The sequence below is a fragment of the Talpa occidentalis genome, unplaced genomic scaffold (genome assembly GCF_014898055.3).
Source record: "Talpa occidentalis isolate TD23 unplaced genomic scaffold, MPIMG_talOcc4v2.1 talOcc4.4, whole genome shotgun sequence".
In the NCBI taxonomy this organism is placed as follows: Eukaryota; Metazoa; Chordata; class Mammalia; order Eulipotyphla; family Talpidae; genus Talpa; species Talpa occidentalis.
This window is the reverse complement of record NW_023604295.1, coordinates 91,721,256-91,729,389: the sequence shown is the minus strand read 5'-3', so window position 1 is coordinate 91,729,389 and position 8,134 is coordinate 91,721,256. Positions and strand designations below refer to the sequence as shown.

General features: G+C 39.0%; 1 long non-coding RNA gene across 1 annotated transcript; it reads right to left on the bottom strand.

Annotated features, from left to right (window-relative positions):
* Positions 1-304: 304 nt before the first annotated feature.
* LOC119256920 (uncharacterized) lies at positions 305-6,542 on the bottom strand. The gene is made up of 4 exons (XR_005127923.2): positions 6,498-6,542; positions 2,268-2,331; positions 1,525-1,820; positions 305-1,421 (listed from the first exon to the last, which is right to left on the bottom strand). It is a non-coding gene; the product is annotated as an uncharacterized LOC119256920 (long non-coding RNA).
* Between the last annotated feature and the right edge of the window lie 1,592 nt (positions 6,543-8,134).

Sequence of the window (8,134 nt, the reverse complement as noted above, 5' to 3'; positions counted from 1 at the left end):
GTCTTTTCCTTTGCCAATACAGATTGTTTTTAACTGACTTATCAGATTAGTGGTACACAAAACAGCTAGCTTTCAGCAGTATAGTTGAAGATAATTTGTGAATAGTAGTACCTTTATTTTTCAAAATTCTTTTGGAAATATACAATTTAAGCCTATCATTTAATAGACTTTAAATTTAAAATTTTCATATGAAGCCTGAGTTAAAATGTGCTCTGTAATTGGTTTAGCAATAGAAAGCAAAAATATTCATTTAATGCACATTTTATAGATATTATCAGATTCTATTAAGTTATTTAATGTCACAGATAAAAAAAGATGAATTAATACAAACAACAAAACACCAGGCTCAGCCACCTGCCACCAGTAAGTTAAATATGAGAGGCAAGAGTTGGGGGGGTAGGAAAGCGAGGTTTTTTAGAAAATAATTATTTTGAGGAGATGAAGACTCACATCCTAAAGAAACCATCTTGAATATTCAGATAGGGTTTTTATAAGGCTATCAGAAGAAAATGAGCTTGGCTGGTCAGCAAGAGTGTTCAGTTTTCCACTGTTATCTTTTTTCTTCTTCTTCTGCACATTTGTGTGAGCTTGCAGTTGCCTAGCGCTGAGAAGTCTTGCATTTCATATCTTATATCTCTGTGATTCAACAGTGTCAACAGATACTTAGCAACACTGTCAACAGAGACTTAGGAAATGTGGTTAGTGCCTAGAGGCTTGCTTATGAATTTTTAGGGAAGATAATGTCAGTGATTTAAGGCACACTCTAAGTATTTTAAAGGCTACAGTGATGCCTAACTGAGGCAGAGAGGTTTTTTTCCTGGTGTGTGCTTTGTTTTTCTTTTATTTTCTTTTCAAATTCATAAATTTGAATGCACTGAATCATGCATGTTTTTATGTTTCTTTCTTATGTGCAAGAAACTACATTACTCTTCAAGCACTTAGATTTCTTCAAGATGTTGTTTCTTTGGTCCCTTTTAGATTCTAATGATACAAAAACCATATTCTCAATAATAAACTTTGTGTTTCCACCATAAATTTATGACTGATCACCTTCCCTAGGCTCCTGGTCCAGGTCCCATATTTAGCTGTGTTTTATGAGATTGGTTATTCTTCTTTCCAATGCTGTCTGTTAAACAAATTCCCGGTTCCATGGTTTCTGTACTCCACCCATCATTTTCTCTAAAGAAAGTGCCCCGCTGGGGAAATGTTTTCCTTTTTCAGTGGTAAATCATTGGAGTAACACACACTTAAGAGTATTCTCTTCCCATAGTTACAGACCATGGGTTTCAGTTATGTGTGGGGTTTTTTTTTTGTTGTTGTTGTTGTTGTTTGTTTGTTTTGGTCACAATCCTACATTTTCATTTTATGAGTGAGTTAAAACGACATCCGATGATTGCAAATATCAGGGATCATTCTGAAAACTGATTTAAATAAAAAAGATAATTTATTAGCTGATATAATTTTATGTTACTGTGGCAAAATTATATTTAGTAACAGATGTATCAAGGCACTCAAAAGCAATACCTGTAATCTATGTCTCTCCATCTTCTTTCTCAAGCAGTCTCTGTTGGTGACTTTAAGCATCTCATGTGAGTGAGGTTTAGATCTTCACGCACTCTAAAATCTAGGATAATGAGATTATCTCTTTCCAAATGTTCCATAGATTTTCCTCGTGCTGTCATACTGGCTTTAACTGGGCCAAGAATTCATCTCCGGCCACAAGGATATTATCAGTTGGTAAGCCCTGGGCTCAATGCTTATGCCTGGACTTTGGAGGGTAAGTTAAATGCCACATTTCCAAAGGACTCATAGGAATAGTCCTGGAAGAAAAATTAGTCCATTGTTACTGGAAAATAAGGAGTGGATACATGATCTTTAATAAGTTGTTTGTTTTGGGCATTTTATTGCTAAAATTCTTTTAATATACCCATTTCTTCAGGGTAAGATTTGACTCAGGTCATTGAGTATTGAAGGCTTTGATCATTTTTTTTCCTCAATGAAACTTTGGCCCAATTACTCTACTCTTACAAATAGTCCATTATAAATCAGGTGAGGGTGAATGTTTTCACTACACCGTTATGCTCATGTATATTCATCTCTATTATAAAATTATGAATCCTCCAATGCATCCATCAATAATCTGCATTAAGTCCCACAATTTCTAAAATATTTTCATTGACCATATTAATCCACCAAGTTTTATATTGCCTTTATAAAGCTATTTGGACTTCAATGTTCCCAAAGATTATTAGGTTTCATTTTTTTACCTGTGCATATTTATGAGGCTTGCAAACTGCCATATATTATTAGGGTCTTTTGAATATCATTTGTCTGAAAAAGAAAATAACAAAGACAGAATGCTGCTATAAATTCAATAATGGATTAAAATGAGATTGAATATCATTAACTTTAAGAGAATATACATATATGCTTGGAAAGCATTTTGTGCACATGCACAAAAATTACTCCTTGTGCAGCTTAACTTATTTCTATCCACAGAACCCCATACTTAGTGTGCTTTAGAATAATTAAGGTGGATTACTATTAGCCTATGCCAATTTTTTCATCTCCCTTAATATATTTACTCCTTATAATGTTAATTTTATGTTTATATTTTGATATGTAGGAACTTTGCATTAACTATTTTTGTTAAATAATATAATAATACTTAGAGAATAATTAGAAATTTCCATTTCTGGTTTTTTATTTGTGTCTTATTTCTATTCTTTTTTAAAAATATTTGCAAAAGTTTATCTAATGGTGAATCTTTATTCAAAATATACATAGGGCCCTTAAATCTCAACAATAAGAAAACATCAAAAAATAGGCAAAGATCTGAATAGAATTCTTACCATAAAATAGTAGATTTCTCACCATAAATACACCAACTAAATATGTGTAATATGTTTAAAACACTATTTTATTAGGGGATTACAAAACGAATCAACACAAAACAACAATATCCTCCAAGGCTGTTAAAATTCAAAGCAGTGACCACATCAAATATTAACAATAATGTGGAACAACAGAAACTTTTTTTTAAAAGATTTATTTATTTATTTATACAAGCACTGGGTACAGTCAGAAGCGTGGGATGGTGAGAGAATTCCCCAGAGCCAAAGCGGAGAGCAGAACAGGTAGACAGGTGAAGTACACTCCTGAGGGAACAGCAGGTGTGGCAGATGTCTGTCGTGCCATGTGGGACCCTCCCCAGCAGGCGGCGATCGAACCGGCGCTGCAGAGGCTGAGGGCAGCTTCGCAGGCCAGTGCTCAACCGCTGCGCCACTAGGGGAGTCCCAACAACAGAAACGCTTTTTAATTGCTGGTGTGAATGAAAAATGGCATGGCCACTTTGGAGGACAGATTGGCCATTTCTCACAAAGTTAAACACAATTTTACCATATAACACAGTGATTGCACTTCTGGGTATGTACTCAAGTAAGCTGAAAATGTATATCCACATAGAAACTATATTGTATAGGTGTCCTCCCTGGTGGCGCAAGGGGTTAAGTCTCTGCTATCAGCAGCCACTGCAGCACAAGTTCAATCCCTTGCCAGGGAGCCAACACACATGGCATAGTACCTCTCCTGTCTCTCCCGCAGCTCTCCTCAGCAGTGTATCTCAGTAGATCTGCCTGTTCTGCTCCCCACTCTGTCTCCGGTGAATCCTCTCACCCTGCATCTCTGGCCTGCACCCCAGTTCCTGTATGCATATTATTTCTATTCTTAACAAATCCTGAATTTGTGACTTTTATTTCTCATTGTTGCTATAAATAATCATTGATATTTTAAAGCTTTGAACTTGAGACCAAATATAATGAATTTATTGTTAATAAATTATAAATACTTCACTTTGTAAAAGAGGTAATATTATGGACTAAATTTTGTATACATAAAATTTATATTTAGATTGAAACCTTAACTCTCAATGTGACTCTATTTGAGATGGGACCATTAAAAAGATAAAGGTTAAATGAGGTCATAAGGATAGTTTCCTATTTTAATAAGATTTGTCTCCATTTAAGAAAAAAGGAGACATCAGGAATGTGTGTGCACAATTGAAAGTACGAATGGATTGACAGTAAGAGAAGGTAGCCACTGCAAACCAAGGACAGAGAAACCAAACCTGCCAACATTTTATCTTGGACTTACAGTCTCCAAAATTGTAAGAAAAAACACTTCTGTTGTTGAAGCCATCTAGTCTTTTGTATTTTGTTAGTGCAACCATAGAAATCTCATAACACGTACAAGCAACATTATAGTATAATATTTGTCTGAGTTAGTTTTTGAAATTCTATTAAAATTCTACCTTTAAGCTTCAATAAATTGAACCAAAGCATAGTGGATTTCATATGTGGCTGCACTACAGTCATTTATTACTAAACCCGAGTTCCAAGGTAAAAGGTTAAGAAACTCATCTGCTATTTCATATTTCCAAGTTTTGAACCTTGCAAATCATGATGAGGTACCTGTTAAAGCTAGTTTTATCTTTCTAAGAATACATCTGGAAACTACAAAATAGTATTGTAGATGTTGGCTCTATTCTAATAATATACATTATCTTATTGGGTTGAACAGTGTGGGGGAAGTCTCACATTGAATTAGATATATCCACAATGAATTGTGATAAAACAATATTCCTCTGAGTCTTCATATGTTCTGTCTGCATCCACATACTACTTCTAAGTTGGCAGAAGTTCTTTACTATTCATCTGTTGCTGATGTCATTACTTTTAGAGCAGACAGATGCTTGGATTTTCTCTTAGGACTTTCAAAGTGCTTATTTGGCATCAAAGAGATCATAAATATGTTGTATGTAATTAAAACAAAGACTTAAGTGGATTGATATATAGACTCGTGAGTTTGCTATTCACAGCAATACCAAAGGATTGGCCTACAATCTCCCATAAGAGCTATTGAATTTAGGCATATAAATTTAAGAACAATAATTGAGTTAAAAATGTCAGTTATGCTACTTGATGACATAAAAATAAGGCAATCAAAAAAGATAAACCCATGTAATTTGCAGAAACATGGATGGAGCTGGAAGGGATCATGCTCAGTGAAATAAGCAAGAAAAAGAAAAATACTGGATAATCTCACTCATAGCAGGAATTTAAAAAAACCCAAATAAGAGACCAGGAAAAACACTAATCATAATAAAGAAAAAATCAAAATCAACAAGCAACTATAAACCAGAGACCCAGAGATACACTACGGGGGTGGGGGAGAGGAATTAGGACTAGGGTCAAAATAAGGGGGGTGCAATTGTATAGGGAATATAACCAAAATGAAAATGCATACATTGTGCAAAAATGAAAAAATGATGTAAGAATTATATAAAATAAAATATGTTAAACATTAAAAATAAGAGAATATTTAACAGAATGGTTTCTTTTTATTTCTTTTTGAAATTTTTGTCACTTTTTTTGTGTGTGTGTGTGTGTGGGACCCTTGCTGGAGGCTGGGGAACGAACCGGCGCTGAGCAAAAGAACAAGTGAGTACAGTTTGCATTGCTTCTGCACAACTCACAAGAAACAAGAGTCAATCATTATTCACCTCCATTGAAATGAATAATAGGTTGAAGATAAATGTGTTCCACGACAATGTGTTCTTATAAGTAAAAGTTCCCTCTTAGGGACTACAATAAGAATATATTAAGAAGATCTGGGCCCTCCTCTATCCCCAATGTTGTCTCCCCTTAACTCATTTTCACGCAGACTCTGAGACCCTAATTCTATCCTTATTCTAGTTGTCACATCAAATTATACTCACTAATGTTCTCTAAAACAGTTTACTAGAGATAGCATAAACACCACATGTCTATAAACTTATATTCCTTGACATTCTGGCACTCTTGATGATATCATTGTTAGAGTCTGGTTGGAAGGTAAATGGGTGTGGCTTTTGATTATATTCTGAAATATGTGTGATGCTGACCTGAACCTCTGTCTGGGTTTCCAGCAAGTATACACAGTATCTTAGGCCATCTATTTTCTAGAACACTGAAAGCTACATTATCATCTCAGCTCAAGTATTGTGTTTACCAACCCATAAATATCTATAAAGGACTCCATCAACAAAACGATGAAATAGAGGTTAAGATCACCTTGTCCCCTAAAAAAAAACTTTTAGTTTTAGGAAGATCCATTTGCTCCATTCCATCTATAGTCACAGTTCTTTCCCATGGAGACCTCAAACTAATGTTGGTGGCATCTGAGGTGAACGATCAGGGAATGCAAAACTAAGAATGAGTAGGAGAGTGGATATCCCAGCAAGCAGAAAGGTCTATGGTTCAACAACACAAGCCACAATGGGGAAGCCCAGGGCATTGTGAAATTCCCTGAGGGAACTTTGCTGAAATGTGAGTGGGCTGATCCTACCCAGAGCAGTGGGAACTCTATGGACACCAGACCTGGGAAATTGGAAACTCCATAGTTGGTTTGGGCACTGAAAGCAACATCCTCACCCTCTACACAGAAGAGATCAGATATACCTGACGGAGCCAGGCCAGATGCCATAAAAAGCCCAAAGCTGAGAGAAAGACTTATAACTCACAAATGCCTTGGGAAAACAAAAATAGGGCTCAGATACTGCAGCCCCATAAAGCATCATAGAGGTTGGGTGGGGCAGGCAGCAACAGCCATTGTTGGTGCCATAGTAACAAGGTGTCACACATTCGGGTGCAGTACCTCCTAACTACCAAGCACAACTTAGTCCTTGCAGGGTAAAGGAAATAGTCAGGCTTTGGTGCCACTGGACTCTGTGGCTATCACCTGTGGCCTTAAATGCAAGTGGTGCTTGGAAGTGTGGGCTGGGGTACTCATGCCTGGTGGTGGACACCTGGAGTTGCTGTGGGCATGCGTGAGTAGGCACACCTGAGCATGGAGACTGAGGCTATAAGGTGGCAACACACAGAGAACTGCTACGATAGGATGGCAGCTATAGCGGAAAACAGCTAGGAGAGGACAAGTGATGGCTGTGAGAGGAAGAGAGCACAAGATAACGCCAGAGAAAGCCCAAAGAGCTAAGATTCCCCAGGGGCCAGGAGGCCTGCCAGCCTCTGTGCCCTCATGCCTCCCCCCCCACCCCATAACTCTGTACTTGCTTACCTCAATACCTAGGTTGGCAGGATGATTCTGTGCAGACAGCTTTGCAGATGGAATCTAGGAAACACTGGAGGCTTGTAGCAGTAGGAAGGAGCAGAGCAGGATATCTGTGATCCAAGCAGATGGGGTGTAGGGGGCAGGACTGGACATTGTGCAGGTTTTCTAGGATCCAGCAGACCGGGTAAAGGAGGCGTCAGAGTCCTCAGTGGTTTTTTGCAGGTTTTTATTGGGATTTACCAGGTACACGGCATGCAGGGGTGCTGGGGGGCAGGGAGGCTGGCAGACCTCCCAGCCCCCAGCAAGTCTTCACTCTATGTGGGCTCTCCGGCATTCTCTGCTTCTCTCTTGGCTTCTGTCCATTCTCGGCTTCTCTTTCAGCTTCTGCTGGCATCCCCGTGATGCCGCCCTTAAAAGCACAGTCTTAGCCCAGGTGAATCCCATCTACCTATGCCCACACCCTACTCCAGGTACCCGCCATCAGGCATGCATTCAGGACCGCAAGGATCCATCATCTATCCTGATGGCGGGAGATCAGAAAAGCCTAACATTTTTCCTTACCCTACACGGGGGAAAGTGGAGTCCTAGAACCTTTGGTGGCTTTTCAGGCTTTTATTGAGTTTATCAGGTACACAGCAGGCAGGGGTGTTGGGTTGGCCAGGAGGCTAGCAGGCCTCTCAGCCCCCAGCGAATCTTGACTCTTTCAGGTCTCTACTGGCATCCCCGTGACGCCACCCATATAGGCCCCATCTCAGCCCAGGTGTACCTGCCTATGTATGCCCACGCCCCACTCCAGGTGCCCGCCATCAGGCATGCATTCAGGACTGCAGGGATCCATCATCAATCCTAATGGTGGGAGGGCAGAAAAACCCAACATTTATTTACCCTACAAGGCGCCATGGCAGCACAGGTGGTGACCAAAGTTCCAGAGCTTCTGGAAGAGCTAAAGACACTGCAGGAGCACAGGAGGTGAACAAGGTCTAGGAGCAGCTGGGACAAGACCTCATGTGGAGGAGACAGCCTGTGG